The 17,642-nt window shown below is 40.3% G+C and overlaps 1 pseudogene; it reads left to right on the plus strand.

Annotated features, from left to right (window-relative positions):
* The window catches only part of LOC111973871 (syntaxin-binding protein 1-like), a 37,868-nt pseudogene extending 23,984 nt beyond the window's left edge, over positions 1-13,884 (plus strand).
* The last annotated feature ends 3,758 nt before the right edge of the window (positions 13,885-17,642 follow it).

Below are 17,642 nucleotides of genomic sequence, written 5' to 3' on the forward strand. Positions count from 1 at the left end.
AACGTCCATTATCGATCCTGTTGCCTAGTCACTGTACCCCTACCTACAGTTGAAGTCGGATGTTTACATAACACCTTAGCCAAATACATTTAAACTCAGTTTTTCACAATTCCATTTGTGGCCCTGCTGGAGTCATTTTGCAGGGCTCTGCAGTGCTCCTCCTTGCACAAAGGCGGAGGTAGCGTCTCTGCTGCTGGGTTGTTGCCCTCCTACGGCCTCCTCCACGTCTCCTGAGTGTACTGGCTGTCTCCTGTAGCGCCTCCATTGCTCTGGACACTATGCTGACAGACACAGCAAACCTTCTTGCCACAGCTCGCATTGAATGTTGCCATCCTGGATGAGCTGCACTACCTAGCCACTTGTGGTGGGTGTAGACTCCGTCTCATGCTACCACTAAGTGAGAGCACCGCCAGCAATTCAAAAGTGACTAAAACATCAGCCAGGAAGGCATAGGAACTGAGAAGTGGTCTGTGGGCACACCTCGAATCACTCCTTTATTGGGGGTCGTGCTAATTGCCTATAATTTACACACCTTTTGTCTATTCCATTTGCACAAACAGCATGTGAAATTATTGTTCAATCAGTGTTGCTTCTAAGTGGACAGTTGATTTTTCACAGAATGTTATTGACTTGGAGTTACATTTGTGTTTTAAGGTTCCTTTTATTTTTTGTGAGCATGTAATATTATATATAATTAATATATATATATATATATATTATATATATATATATATATATATATAATATATATATATATAATTATATATTACAGCGTCAGCATTCAACATCAAGCTCCAAAGCTTCATCACCAAGCTCAGGACACTGGACTGGACCATCTATATATATAATATTGTATATAATATTATATATATAAATATATATATATATATTGTATATATATAATATTATATACACAGACACACAGTTTGAAGGTTGAAGTTTACATACACTTAGGTTGGAGTCATGAAAAACTTGTTGTTGAACCACACCACAAAAGTCTTGTTAAACAAACATAGTCGGTTAGGACCATCTACTTTGTGCATACACAAGTAATTTTTCCATCAATTGTTTACAGACAGATTATTTCACTGTTATCACAAATCCAGTGGGTCAGAAGTTACAAACAATAAGTTGAACTGTAAACTTTAACAGCTTGGAAAATTCCAGAAAATTATGTCATGTGCTTTAGAAGCTTCTAAAAAGGGCTTAATTGACAATAATTTAATCAATTGGAGGTGTACCGTGGATCTATTCAAGGCCTACCTTCAACTCAGTGCCTCTTTTGCTTGACATCATGGAAAAATTCAAAAGAAATCAGCCAAGACCTCAGAAAAAAATGTGGACCATGCCACAAGTCTGGTTCATCCTTGGGAGCCCAATTTCCAAACGCCTGAACGTTACCACGTTCCATCTGTACAAACAATTAGTACGGCAAGTATAAACACCATGGGACCACGCAGCTCATAACGCTCAGGAAGGAGACGCGTTCTGTCTCCTAGAGATGAACGTACTTTGTGCGAAAAGTGCAAATCAATCGCAGGAACAACCACAAAGGACCTTGTGAAAGATGCTAGAGGAAACAGGTAACAAGTAATCTATATCACAGTATAAACGGGAGTCGTTATAAATCGACCAAACCTGAAGGCTGCTCCGGCAAGGAAGAAGCCACTGCCGTCCAAAAACCGCCATAAAAAGACTACGGTTTGCAACTGCACATGGGGACAAAGATATCTTACTTTTCTGAGAAAATGTCCTCTTGTCTGATGAAAACAAAAATAGAACTTTATGGGCCCATAATGACCATAGTTATGTTTGGAGGAAAATGGGGAGGCTTGCAGCATAAGAACACCATCCAACTGTGAAGCACGGCGTGGCAGCATCATGTTTGGGTGCTTTGCTGCAGCAGGGACTGTACACTTACAAAATGATGCTCATGAGGAGGAAAATATATGTGGTATATTGAAGCAACATCTCAAGACATCAGTCAGGAAGTTCAAAACCTTTGGTCTCCAACATGGGTCTTTTGCAAGATGGACAATGTATACTTCCAAATTGTGTGCAAATGGCTTACGCGACAACAAAGTCATGGTATTGGAGTGCATCACAAAGCCCTGACCTCGATTCCCATAAAACATTTGTGGCCAGAAACTGAAAAAGTGTGTGCGAGCAAGGAGGTCTACAAACCTGACTCAGGTACACCAGCTCTATCAGGAGGAATGGGGCCAAAATTCACCCAAACTTATTGTGGGAAGCTTTGTGAAGGCTACTCGAACATTTTGACCCAAGTGAAACAATTCAAAGGCAATGCTACCAAATACTAATTGAGTGAATGTAAACTTCTACCCACTGGGAATGTGATGAAAGAAAATAAAAGCTGGAATTAAAATCACTCTACTATTATTCTGACATTTCAAATTCCTCAAAATAAAGTGGTGATCCTAACTGACCTAAGACAGGGAATTTTTACTATGATTAAATGTCAGGAATTGTGAAAAACTGAGTTTAAATGTATTTGGGCTAAGGTGTATGTAAACTTCCGACTTCAAATGTTACATAGCTACCTCAATTGCCATCGTACCTCTGCACATTGACTTGGTATTATATCCCTGTGGTATAGCCATGTTAGTTTACTCGTTATCGTTATTTACTGTATATTACAAATATATACATTTATCTTTAACTCTGCTTTGTGGAAAAAAGACCCGTAAGTAAGCATTTCACTGTTAGTCTATTTATTTGCAGGACCATGAATACATCCAACTGAGTGCAACCACCCATGGATATCGCCTAGGCCTATGTATTTATTCACAGTTTATATTCCATGTTCGATTAAGAAAAACAGAACACAAACAGCTAAAACATTGTAACCCTACATATGCGGCCAACTCACCAATGATGGCTTCCCATTTCCATTGGCTTGTGTGACCTCGTAGACACCAGCGCATCTCGCCTGAAGGTCATGCCTCCGATGATGAAGATGCATGACTCGGGACCTGTGCTTCATCTCTGTAGGACCCTTGTTCTTATGCAGTTACCGTACCCGGGCACTGCAAATGCAGAGGGGAAAGATATTCAAGTAACTTTATTTGGATAGTCCATTTATGATGAGACATACTTTTGAGATGCTACTGAAAGGCTAAGAAAAGCTGATGAGAGATGTGATAATAGTCTACTGACAGTTTGTTGAACATCTGGTGATGGACCAAAGTTCCTCTGTCCATTGTCGTGTGTTCTTTTACCCCATCTTAATCTTTCTTTTTTATCGGCCAGTCTCGAGATATGTTCTTTTTCTTTGCAACTCTCCCTAGAAGCCAGCATCCTGGAGCTGCCTCTTCACTGTTCGTTGAGACTGGGTTTGGTGCGGGTACTATTTAATAAGCTGCAGTTGAGGACTGTTGGAGGCGTCTGTTTACTAGACATCTAGTACATTTCCTCTTGCTCCAGTTGTGCACCGGGGCCTCCCACTCCTCTTTAGTCTGGTTAGAAGGCAGTTTGCGCCTCTGTGAAGGGAGTAGTACAACAGCGTTGTACGAGATCTTCAGTTTCTTGGCAATTTCTCGCATGGAATAGCCTTCATTTCTCAGAACAAGGATAGACTGACGAGATTCAGAAGAAAATTATTTGTTTCTGGCCATTTTGAGCCTGTACTCGAAACCCACAAATGCTTGCTGCTCCAGATACTCAACTAGTTTCTAAAGAAGCTAGTTTTATTGCTCTTTAGCAGCAGCGTGTACTGTGAGTGTGTGTGGTGTCAGTGTGCATATGTGTGCATGTTATGTGTGTGTGTGCTGGGGTGTCAGTRTAAGTATGTGTGAGTGTGTGGKTCCAGTGTCCAGTGTGTGAGTCGGTGCAAGAGAGGGTCAAAGCAGGGAGTCCGGGTAGCCATGTGATTAGCTATTTAGCAGTCTTGTTTAGCAGTCTTATGGCTTAGGGGTAGAAGCTGTTCAKGGTCCTGTTGGTTCCAGACTTGCACTGGTACCGCTTGCCGTGCGATAGCAGAGAGAACAGTCTATKGCTTGGGTGGYTGTARTCTGTGATMATTTTTKGGKCCTTCCTCTGACACCGCCTGGTTTAGAGGACCTGGATGGCAGGGAGCTCGGCCCCAGTGATGTACTGGGCCATACTCAYCACCCTCTATAGTGTTTTGCGGTCTGGTGCCTTSCAGTTGCCGTATCAAGCRGTGATGCAGCCAGTCAAGATGCTCTCAATGGTGCAGCTGTAGATCTTTTTGAGGATCTGAGGGCCCATGCCAAGTCTTTTCAGCCTCCTGAATACTTAGGAACTGTGGAAATCATTAGGATATACAGTTGATATCCTATATTGCTGTTCCACTGTGTCTGACTCTGCTGCTGCTACTGGGTGGAATCAGCTTAGTGTGTTAGTGGGCTTAGATCAGATGGTGTTTCTGAGAATGCATCAGATAGTGTGTTGTGACTGCAGGGAATGGATACCAACAGTGGCAGGGACAGGACACAGTTACTATACGAAGTTACTGAATTACATTGATCTGCAGATTAGTTATCTATCAAAAGCCAAGNGCTTCTACACCTGCATTACTAGCTGTTTGGGGTTTTAGGCTGGGTGTCTGTACAGCACTTCGAGATATTAGCTGATGTACGAAGGGCTATATAAAATAAAATTGATTGATTGATTGATAGTGCGTACAGCCCAGTACATCACCGGGTCCAAGCTTACTGCCATCCAGGACCTCTATACCAGGCAGTGTCAGAGGAAGGCCCTAAAAATTGTCAAAAACTCCAGCCACCCTAATCATAGACTGTTTTCTCTGCTACCGCACGGCAAGCGGTACCGTCTAGAACCAAAAGGCTACTTAACAGCTTCTAACCCCAAGCCATAAGACTGCTGAACAATTAATCAAATGGCCACCGAACTATTTACATTAACCCCGCCATTTGTTTTGTACACTGCTGCTACTCGCTGTTTATTATCTATGCATAGTCACTTCACCCCTACCTACATGTACAAATGACCTCGACTGACCTGTACCCCCGCACATTGACTCGGTACCGGTACCCCCTGTATATAGCCTCGTTATTGTTATTTTATTGTGTTACTTTTTATTATTTTTTACTTTAGTTTATTTGGTAAGTATTTTCTTAACTCTTCTTGAACTGCACTGTTGGTTAAGGGCTTGTAAGTAAGCATTTCACGGTAAGATCTACACTTGTTGTATTCGGTGCATGTGACAAATAAAGTTTAATTTGATTCGATTTTTTGATTGGTGGAGTGCTGTAGAGATGGTTGTCCTTCTGGAAGGTTCTCCCATCTCCACAGAGGAACTCTGGAGCTCTGTCAGACTGACGATTTGGGTTCTTAGTCACCTCCCTGACCAAGGCCCTTCTCCCCCGATTGCTCAGTTTGGCTGGGCGGCCAGCTCTAGGAAGAATCTTGGTGGTTCCAAACTTCTTCCATTTAAGAATGATGGAGGGCAATGTGTTCTTGGGGACCTTCAATGCTGCAGATATTTTTTGGCACCCTTCCCCACATCTGTGCCTCGACACAATCCTGTCTCGGAGCTCTACAGACAATTCCTTCAACCTCATGGCTTGGTTTTTGCTCTGACATGCACTGTCAACTGTGGGACCTTATATAGACAGGTGTGTGCTTTTCCAAATGATGCCCAATCAATTGAATTTACCACAGGTGGATTCCAATCAAGTTGTAGAAACAGCTCAAGAATGATCAATGGAAACCGGATGGACCTGAGTTCAATTTCGAGTCTCATAGCAAAGGATCTGAATACTTATGTAAATAAGTTTTTTATTTTTATTTTTTATAAATTTGCCAAAATTTCTGAAAACCTGTTTTTGCTTTGTCATTATTGGGTATTGTGTGTAGATTGCTGAGTTTTTTTTATTGAATCTATTTTAGAATAAGGCTGTAATGTAACAAAATAAGGAAAAGTCAAGGGGTCTGAATACTTTCCAAAGGCACTGAATACCATCCAAATAATGATGATCCACGCTTCTTTGAAAATATATATATAATAAATGATTAACCCTACAAGCAATACAAGACTCTATTATTATGGGGGGAGATTATAATACGGTTTTAAATACCTCTATGGACCGTAAAGGAAATCACACAAAAAACTATCATCCTCATGCCCTTACGGTAATCATGACTGTCATGGATATATTGAAACTAGTGGATATATGGAAGATTAAATATCCTAGTGAGATATACATGGCTGAGGCTCAATCAAGCTAGTCGTCTTGATTACTTTCTTATGTCATTCTCTGTGGCACCAAAAGTTTAAAAAGTGTTTATAGGGGACAGAATGCGGTCGGACCATCACATTATTGCATAGAAGTCCCGAGGCTGTAATCGCCGCCAAAGTTAAAGGGTCTGAATATTTATGTAAATGTCATATTTAAGTTTTTTATTTTTAATACATTTGCAAACTTTCTAAAAACCAATTTTTGCTTTGTCATTATGTGGTATTATGTGTAGATTGATTAAGGGGAAAAAACATTTTAATACATTTTAGAATGTATTAATGTATTAACGTAACGTAACAAAATCTGGAGAAAGTCAAGGGGTCTGAATACTTTCCGATAGCACTATATATATAAATATACACTACCGTTCAAAGGTTTGGGGTCACTTAGAAATGTCCTTGTTTTTGAAAGAAAAGCATAATTTTTTCATTAAAATAACATCAAATTGATCAGAAATACAGTATAGACATTGTTAATGTTGTAAATGACTATTGTAGCTGGAAACGGCTGATGTTTTATAGAATATCTACATAGGCCCATTATCAACAACCATCACTCCTGTGTTCCAATGGCACGTTGTGTTAGCTAATCGAAGTTTATCATTTTAAAAGGCTAATTGATCATTATAAAAAATTATAAAATTATTGGGCACAGCTGAAAACTGTTGTTCTGATTAAAGAAGCAATAAAACTAGCCTTCTTTAGACTAGTTGAGTATCTGGAGCAGCAGCATTTGTGGGTTCGAGTACAGGCTCAAAATGGCCAGAAACAAATAACTTTCTTCTGAAACTCGTCAGTCTATTCTTGTTCTGAGAAATGAAGGCTATTCCATGCGAGAAATTGCCAAGAAACTGAAGATCTCGTACAACGCTGTGTACTACTCCCTTCACAGAACGGCGCAAACTGCCTCTAACCAGAATAGAAAGAGGAGTGGGAGGCCCCGGTGCACAACTGAGCAAGAGGAGAATGTACATTAGAGTGTCTAGTTTGAGAAACAGACGCCTCACAAAGTCCTCACCTGGCAGCTTCATTAAATAGTACCCGCAAAACACCAGTCTCAACGCAACAGTGAAGAGGCAGCTCCAGGATGCTGGCCTTCTAGGCAGAGGTTGCAAAGAAAAAGACATATCTCAGACTGGCCGATAAAAAGAAAAGATTAAGATGGGTAAAAGAACACAGACAATGGACAGAGGAACTTTGGTCCATCCACAGATGTTCAACAAACTGTCAGTAGACTATTATCAACATCTCATCAGCTTTTCTTAGCCTTTCAGTAGCATCTCAAAAGTAAGTCTCATCATAATGGACTATCCAAATAAAGTTACTTGAATATCTTCCCCTCTCATTGCAGTGCCCGGTACGGTAACTGGCATAAGACAAGGGTCCTACAGAGATGAAGACAGGTCCCCGAGTCATCATCTTCATCATCGGAGGCATGACCTTCAGCGAGATGCGCTGTGTCTACGAGGTCACACCAAGCCAATGGAAAATGGGAAGCCATCATTGGTGAGTTGGCAGCATATGTAGGGTTACATGTTTTACTGTTTTGTGTTCTGTTTTTCTTAATCGAACATGGGAATATAAACTGTGAATAAATACATAGGCCTAGGCGATATCCATGGGCTGGTTGCACTAGTTGGATGTATTCTGGTCATCAAATAAATAGACTAACAGTGAAAGCTTACTTACGGGTCTTTTCAACAAAGCAGAGTTAAAGATAAATGTATATATTTGTAATATACAGTAAATAACGATAACGAGTAAAACTAACATGGCTATACACAGGGAGTACAGTACCAAGTCAATGTGCAGAGGTACGAGGCAATTGAGGTAGCTATGTACATTTGAAGTCGGAAGTTTTACATACCCTTAGCCAATACATTTAAACTCAGTTTTTCACAATTCCTGACATTTAATCATAGTAAAAAATTCCCTGTCTTAGGTAGTTAGGATCACCACTTTATTTGAGGAATTTGAAATGTCAGAATAATAGTAAGAGTGATTTTATTCCCAGCTTTTTTTTCTTTCATCACATTCCCAGTGGGTCAGAAGTTTACATTCACTCAATTAGTATTTGGTAGACCTTGAATGGTTTCACTTGGGTCAAATGTTTCGAGTAGCCTTCCACAGCTTCCACAATAAGTTGGGTGAATTTTGGCCCATTCCTCCTGATAGAGCTGGTGTACTGAGTAGGTTTGTAAAGACCTCCTTGCTCGCACACACTTTTTCAGTTCTGCCCACAAATGTTCTAATGGATCAGAGTCAGGGCTTTGTGATGGCCACTCCAATACCATGACTTTGTTGTCCGTAGCCATTTGCCACAACTTTGGAAGTATACATTGTCCATTTGCAAGACCCATTTGAGACCAAGTTTTAACTCTTCTGACTGATGTCTTGAGATGTTGCTTCAAATATACACATATTTTCTCTCCTCATGATGCCATCTATTTGTGAAGTGTACCAGTCCCTCCTGCAGCAAAGCACCCACAACATTGATGCTGCCACCGCCGTGCTTCACAGTTGGGATGGTGTTTCTTATGCTTGCAACCTCCCATTTTCCTCCAAACTATAACTATGGTCATTATGGCCATAAAGTTCTATTTTTGTTTCATCAGACCAGAGGACATTTCCAGAAAGTAAGATCTTTGTCCCCATGTGCAGTTGGCAAACCGTAGTTCTTTTTATGGCGGTTTTGGAAGCAGTGGCTTCTTCCTTGCGGAGCAGCCTTTCAGGTTATGTCGATTAAGACTCGTTTTACTGTGATATAGATACTTGTGTACCTGTTTCCTCCAGCATCTCAAAAGGTCCTTTGGTGTTGTTCTGCGATTGTTTGCACTTTTCGCACCAAAGTACGTTCATCTCTAGGGAGACAGAACGCGTCTCCTTCCTGAGCGGTTATGACGGCTGCGTGGTCCCATGGTGTTTATACTTGCGTACTATTGTTTTGTACAGATGAACGTGGTAAGTTCAGGCGTTTGGAAATTGCTCCCAAGGATGAACCAGACTTGTGGAGGTCTCACAATTTTTTTCTGAGGTCTTGGCTGATTTCTTTTGCATTTTCCCATGATGTCAAGCAAAGAGGCACTGAGTTTGAAGGTAGGCCTTGAAATAGATCCACAGGTACACCTCCAATTGATTCAAATTATGTCAATTAGCCTTTTAGAAGCTTCTAAAGCCATGACATAATTTTCTGGAATTTTCCAAGCGTTAAAGTTACAGTCAACTTATTGTTTGTAAACTTCTGACCCACTGGAATTGTGATACAGTGAAATAATCTGTCTGTAAACAATGATGGAAAATTACTTGTGTCATGCACAAAGTAGATGTCCTAACCGACTATGTTTGTTTAACAAGACATTTGTGGAGTTTGTTCAAACAACAAGTTTTCATGACTCCAACCTAAGTGTATGTAAACTTCAACTTCAACTGTGTGTCTGTAGTATATAATATTATATATATAATATATATTATTATATATATTATAATATTATATACAATATTATATATATAGATGTCCAGTCCCAGTGTCCTGAGCTTGGTGATGAGCTTGGAGCTTGATGTTGAGATGCTGAGCTGTATATATATAATATATTATATATATATATATATATATATATATATATATATATATAATATATATATATATATATATATAATATTATATTACACTGCTCAAAAAATAAAGGGACACTTAAACAACACATGTAACCCAAGTCAATCACACTTTCTGTGAAATCAAACTGTCCCACTTAGGAAGCAACACTGATTGACCAATAAATTTCACATGCTGTTGTGCAAATGGAATAGACAAAGGTGGGAAATTATAGGCAATTAGCAAGACACCCCCAATAAAGGAGTGATTCTGCAGGTGGTGACCACAGACCACTTCTCAGTTCCTATGCTTCCTGGCTGATGTTTTAGTCACTTTTGAATGCTGGCGGTGCTCTCACTCTAGTGGTAGCATGAGACGGAGTCTACAACCCACACAAGTGCTCAGGTAGTGCAGCTCATCCAGGATGGCACATCAATGCGAGCTGTGGCAAGAAGGTTTGCTGTGTCTGTCAGCATAGTGTCCAGAGCATGGAGGCGCTACCAGGAGACAGGCCAGTACATCAGGAGACGTGGAGGAGGCCGTAGGAGGGCAACAACCCAGCAGCAGGCCGCTACCTCCGCCTTTGTGCAAGGAGGAGCACTGCCAGAGCCCTGCAAAATGACCTCCAGCAGGCCACAAATGGAATTGTGAAAAACTGAGTTTAAATGTATTTGGCTAAGGTGTATGTAAACTCCGACTTCAACTGTAGGTAGGGGTACAGTGACTAGGCAACAGGATCGATAATGGACAGTTGCAGCAGCGTGTACTGTGGTGTGTGTGGTGTCAGTGTGCATATGTGTGCATGTTATGTGTGGTGTGTGCTGGGGTGTCAGTGTAAGTATGTGTGGGTGTGTGGTTCCAGTGTCCAGTGTGTGAGTCGGTGCAAGAGAGGGTCAAAGCAGGGGTCCGGGTAGCCATGTGATTAGCTATTTAGCAGTCTTGTTTGAGCAGTCTTATGGCTTAGGGGTAGAAGCTGTTCGGTCCTGTTGGTTCCAGACTTGCACTGGTACCGCTTGCCGTGCGATAGCAGAGAGAACAGTCTATGGCTTGGGTGGTTGTAAGTCTGTGATAATTTTTTGGGGTCCTTCTCTGACACCGCCTGGTTTAGAGGACCTGGATGGCAGGGAGCTCGGCCCCAGTGATGTACTGGGCCATACTCATCCACCCTCTATAGTGTTTTGCGGTCTGGTGCCTTGCAGTTGCCGTATCAAGCGGTGATGCAGCCAGTCAAGATGCTCTCAATGGTGCAGCTGTAGATCTTTTTGAGGATCTGAGGGCCATGCCAAGTCTTTTCAGCCTCCTGAATACTTAGGAACTGTGGAAATCATTAGGATATACAGTTGATATCCTATATTGCTGTTCCACTGTGTCTGACTCTGCTGCTGCTACTGGGTGGAATCAGCTTAGTGTGTTAGTGGGCTTAGATCAGATGGTGTTTCTGAGAATGTTCAGATAGTGTGTTGTGACTGCAGGGAATGGATACCAACAGTGGCAGGGACAGGACAAGTTACTTACGAAGGTACTGAATTACATTGATCTGAGATTAGTTATCTATCAAAAGCCAAGCCTAGGTCAGTTAAATACTTAGCATCCTAAATGGCAGCTATTCCCTATATAGTGTTAATTAGGGTGCCATTTAGGAAAAGAAAAAAGTTAATTCATGTTATCTGGAGAATGTTCTTTACACATGTTAACTGCTTTTGCATTCATATTTTTTGTGTTGCCGCTAATATTTATCTTTTTAGGGGACCTTACATTTTTCATCAGATAAAGTCCTCTCCACCACGTTAGAATAATGTCATCTGTCGTAAGACAATGGAGATTTTACACAAAAACAGAGAATGAGATTAGGGTGCAATGTGAAAGCCTTTGTCCCTCCTTAGGTTCCACCCACACACTCACTCCCACCAAATACCTAAAGGAGCTGCAGCACCCTGACTTCCTGGACCCCAACGCTGCCCCCGAGGAACCAGAGCCTGCCCCTGCAGAATGAGAACACACACTGAGAAGTAAAGATAGTTGTTGTGATGTGAAGCCACCTTTTCTGATCTCCCTCAGCCTCACCCCACTTCCCCTCCTCTGGCCCTGGTCCCGGGTTCCCGATAGCAATGGAACTTAGGCTTTCAAGTGTTTTAAAGATGCATCGTTCCTACAACAACCGAAGACGTAACATGCATTTCCCAAAACACTACGCAGAGAKAACGTTGGCTAAGTGTGTCGTTGGAGCATGTGTCAATACTGATATRGGTTCGARAGAAAGGYCCAGCTGCTCTYGGATCATCTTTCTCCATTGAAATCTTACCTTAACATTATAATTATTCCACAATACTGCCGACGGATCAGGTCCTAGAGAGATATTATCACCTTTTGGCTGCAAATATTGAGGCGGCTTATTCTAATGCTTACCCTGGAGCCTAATAATGCATTAAATCACAAATTTGGCACATCAATGCGCACATACTGTTACAACTCAATTGACTAAACATTAAATACATTTCAATATGATTGAAATACTGTATATGCTGTATTATTTTTTTGAAGCAGTCATCTCGGTTTTCTGTYATCCTTCACAGACATTGCCAGCTTAGTATTTGTAGTCAACTTCGATTCGAAGTTATGGGGGTCCCAGAGAGACAGATAAACAGCTTGATTCTATGTTTAGTGGAGAGAYCTTCTGTGTAWAAAGTGACACGGAAGGGCAAAAAAGGCATCAAACGGCGCACTTAGCTGTTTTGAGGCAGTCGGAAAATAACGAGCGTTTTTCAAGTGCAACTTTACTAACGATGGTTTTGGGAAAACAGCTCGGAGATTTAACGGTGCTCCTACGAAGGTTCTAAYGATGAACTTAGCCTTAACTAGCCTTAAGATGCTTTCGGGAAACCGTGCCAAAGACTCTGTCCCCTGTTGTGCATCCCAGATGGCACCCTGTTACATTGCACTACCTTTTGACTAGGGCCCATAGGAAAGCACRTTTTGATTCTACTGTTTGTGATCTATCCCTTTGTTCCTCGCGGTTCAGTGGATTGTTTGTTCTCACCTCTATTCTTTGTCTGTATGTGTGTACTTGGTTAGTGGTGCTGTCGTCTATTCTGTTTATCTCGTCTGTGCTCTCTGTGTCTGCCCTTTGGAGATTTGTCCTTGTGGTGTGCTGTATGCAGACAGTTGTCAATAGCTCCCATTTGTAATTTATTAACAATCAACAAGGCACTATGTCRGAATTGTATTTAGCAATGTAATATTTCTTGCACAGGTTTTTTTAAATGAAGCTTTTTTGCCCCTGTATTCTTTTGTCGTTTGGCTGAAAATGACATGTTTTAGAGAAGCATATAAAAGCTGAACCCATGTCTTCATATGTGATTTCTGCTGTCTGTGTATTTCTCTCAATGTCATTCCAATTTGGAACTGTACTGTACTCTAATTAACCGACGAGCCTAGTTCAAACTGAGAAGATATGTGTAGTTCTCTCTCTCTCTCTCTCTGCTGCAGGATCAACCAATATCTTCACCCCTACACGCCTTCTTCAAGCCCTCAAAGACATGGATAAGCAACAAGATGTTTGAGCTGAACAGCAAAGAGCTCCCTGGCTGCAGTTGTCCCTTCTCCTAACCTCCAAACTCTCCCAACTGGCATACATGAATAGTCAGGACCCAAGACATAGCAAACCCTTCTACTCTATACATAAGACTGAAGAAAACAAATGGCAGCATCTATTTCTAGCATATCCAAGTCATCTATTCAGATATCATGTTTCAATAGAATTACATGAGATCCCTCAAAACCAGAGCACCAAGAACCACATAATGTTTTAACTACTGTACATACACCCTTAATGATTGGATGGAAGAGTAGAGATTGAGTGTACGCTGGATAACTGTTGATACTATGAGCAGGAGATGTAAACTGCCATCTCAGGATGCTGTTGTTGCACTTCCTTAAAAAGGAAGCCAGTCATAGAGGAGATTAGATTAGTGTAGTTGGAAATTGAGGATTATTTAGGCTGGTGTTTGGTGTAGAGTGCTCATCATATTTCAGAWAGGAGTATAAAGGCACCAACTGTGAAGATAGTGCGATGGGATCTATGTATAACGTTCCCCCCTCAAAAATATTTGCGAGATTCCTGTGTTTCTAAGACTGTCTGTTTTTAGTGTCATTATATCTTTCGTCTCAGTGCTCGTAAACATTTCCGGAACATTGAGCAAAAAGACCGATTTTTACTTTCAGTATTTTGAAAAAACATTTTAGAATTTGGAAACTTCACCACCATTTTAAAATGAGAAACATCGTCCGTCTCACGCAATCAGTAGTTAGTAGAATATATGCCATGCTGTATCAATGTTTTGATGGTGATTCACCRAACTTTGGACATGCCAATGGGAAGCCACTCTGTACTGGTGGTCATTTAGCAGTAGTAAACAGTACAGTAGCTGGACAGTGATCAACCATTGGAAAGTTCTTCCTCTATTAGTTTAGTTGTCTGTCTCTGTTCATTAACATTATGTCACTATATTGACTTGATTTGTCCTTTCCTCTCCCTGTAGTAGTTACGGTCATTTCCGTTCCACTTTCCAGTGTTGACACCGTCATGACGCAACAATTTGTTGTCATTGCAGCTGTTGTTGTTGTATAGTGATTTGTTAGCTTTCTATCAGAGTGATCTATTATTTATTAAGAGATATTAGTTCCCGTAATACCAGTATAACTTATCAGAATTCGATGCTTGGAAGTGATTGATCACAAACCGTACTCTTTCTGAAAATATCATGTACTAAAGCTCCAATAAAGGCTTCAAATAAAAGTTGGTCTTGTACTGTTACATTACTACATGACTATTGAAATACATAGAGTGCATTCGGAAATTATTCAGACGCCTTCACTTTTTCCAAATTTTGTTACGTTAACAGCCTTATTCTAAAATCGATTAAAAAAAAAATATGATTCTCATCAATCTACACACAATACCCCATAATTCCAACAAACCTCTAAAGCTTTTGAATATTGTGGGGGTTACTTCAATAAATGAAACATTTCTTTGAATGGTAGGACTAAATTAATACTATTTTTTGTGGGTGGGACTAATAAGATAACAAATGTAAAATATACTGTGTCTGTAAAATGTATATAGGTTCAGAACTTTTGTGAAATAGCACAGTTAATAATATGTGGCAAATAGAAATCAAACTGGATGGACATCAGAAATATAGGAAGGCCAGGACAAAAATAAAAACTAAACAGAACGATTATAAAATAGATTGTGTCTGTGAAATGTATATATTATGTACAAGCTGGAAGTAGAAGCCTAAGTGTTATTGTTTATTAGTTTACTCCAATTAGGGGAGGGCGGTAGGGTTTGTGAGAAATAATAAAGGAAAATACATTTTAAAAGGATATATACATGTGTGTGTATGTATGTATGTATGTATGTATATATATATATATATATAAATCTGTTTTGTTCGACAGAAGGATACCCAGCAGTGATGCAGCTTCAACTTGCAGGTATATTTTAATTTGTCACTGATTATCTCCTTACGTAATGAATGTATAGCCAAAATAGAACTCCTACCTGACATAATAGAGAAAAATGCAGTACATCGAGTCATATGTGCTATCCTATTTAATAGCTCTATAATACGAGTCTCTCTGTTGAGCACTGTGAAGGAAGTTCAAGGCCATATGTTTGTAGGCAGTGGCTGCTGAGCCAACTGAACACTGTGAGCCACCAATTTATGGTGACAGCAGAGGAGGCTGGTGGGATGACCTATAGGAGGAAGGGCTCATTGTAATGGCTGGAATTGAATAAATGGAATGGAATCAAACGTTGTCTCCATATGTTTAATACGGTTCCATTTATTCCATTCCAGTCTTTACAACGAACCGGTACTCCTATAGCTCCTTCCACCAGCCTCCTCTGGGTGATAGTCTATTCTTAATTGATAAATGATAAATGAAATGAAAAATATTTTGTATTTTGAAATGTTATAGCTATACAACCAAACCAGGCAAAAAAAGATCTAAGACATGAGTTGGTAAATCTTTATTCAATTCACTTCAGTGTGGCATTGTTATGCACTCTATAGACTTCAGGAATATGTCTACGGCCTAGATTCAATCAGATCAAGCATTAACCGGTGATAGCCAACACTGATACTTTGCCGGTGTTGGAGGTGTCAAATCGGTGAGCAGCTACTTGTGATCATTTTCAAGAAGCCACATCCGTCCTACTGGTATTAGAAGTTCAGAATGAGAAAGTGTAGGCTATATAGAAATAATGACGCTCAAACTGAAAATCATTCAACGAAATGATGAGGATTTCTGTCATCCTAATCGAGGTGTAGACTACATCTTACATTCCAGTGTTCAATCTTTTAAAGAAGGCTGCATGGGATTTCTCTTAATGCGGCTCCATGCAGCCAATGGCAATGTCAGCTTTAGGTATAATGCCAAAAGCCGCTTTTGGATTTCACAGCTCTAATGCAGCTCCACCTCCGACACCGCCAAAACAACCTCTATACAGATGTCGGATCTGATTGAATAGAGTCCTAAGGTTTTAGTGCAGTAAGCATTTGGTTATGATTGTACACCTCTAATATTGTGTCAGCTCTGTAGTAGTAAGATGCACTATGTTACTATGATATGCTGCTACAGCTATAGTGCTGAAATATTAGCCTGGTCCTAGACCTGTTTGTGCTTTTTTTGTAAAATTTGTATTACGTTTATTTGCAGGGACAATGCACAACATAAACATAAGTCTCAAACCAATGAGGATTGATGTGTTGCACCAGATTTCGCTTACAGCTACTTTCCATCTGTAGCCAACTCCATTGCTGTCATTGTCAAGCCAAACATTGCCATGACAATGAGTGACAGGGAGCTGGCATGATAGCACAAACAGACTGGCACGCAGGCTACTCAATCATTGTCCAGCATGATTTCTTTTTTTTTTTTCTTTTTTTACAATACAGCCTACTCTTGGGTAACAGAAGGCTGGCACAGAACAAAAAAAAGGCAAATTTACTGACAATGTATTAGCTATAGCAGGTGAGGGTGTTGTAATGTTACATCACTTTTATCTTTGCACCAAACAATGCAAAATAATTGCAAATACTCACGGTAACAGTATGTGACATCAGTTGAAATATGATTGTATTTGTCACATGCGCCGAATACAACAGGTGTAGACTTTACCATGAAATGCTTACTTACGAGCCCTTTCCCAACAATGCAAAGTTAAAAAGTAAGAAAAGTTAGCAAAATAAAGAAAGGAAATAGTAACACAAAATATCAATAATGAGGCTATATACAAGGAGTACCGGTACCGAGTCAATGTGCAGGGACATTTAGTTGACAATATAGTAAGATGAAAAACCCAATGTAAACCTAAAGTAGACTATTTACAAGTCTGCTGCATCATGGCTGCGTTTTCACAGGCAGCCCAATTCTGATATTTTGCCCAATTATTGGCAAAAGTGCTGATCTGATTGGAGGAAAAACCAATTAGTCGAAAAAGATCAGAATTGGGCAGCCTGTGTAAACTGGGGCAAGATGCAGCAGACTTGTAAATAGTCTACTTTAGATTTACATTTTCATCTGACTGTATTGTCAACTGATGTTCACATACTTTTACTGTATTTGTATTTGTAAATCTTGGAATTATTTTGGTGCAAAGTGCCAAAAGGTGATGTAGCATTACATCACCCTCACCTGCTATAGGTAATGCATTGTATGTGGTCAATCAATCAATACCCAACTGGAACCTGAGCAAATACACTGAGCAACTAGTCGAATGAGAGCTACTGTAGAATGTGACAG

The sequence above is a fragment of the Salvelinus sp. IW2-2015 genome, linkage group LG15 (assembly GCF_002910315.2).
Source record: "Salvelinus sp. IW2-2015 linkage group LG15, ASM291031v2, whole genome shotgun sequence".
Lineage (NCBI taxonomy): Eukaryota > Metazoa > Chordata > Actinopteri > Salmoniformes > Salmonidae > Salvelinus > Salvelinus sp. IW2-2015.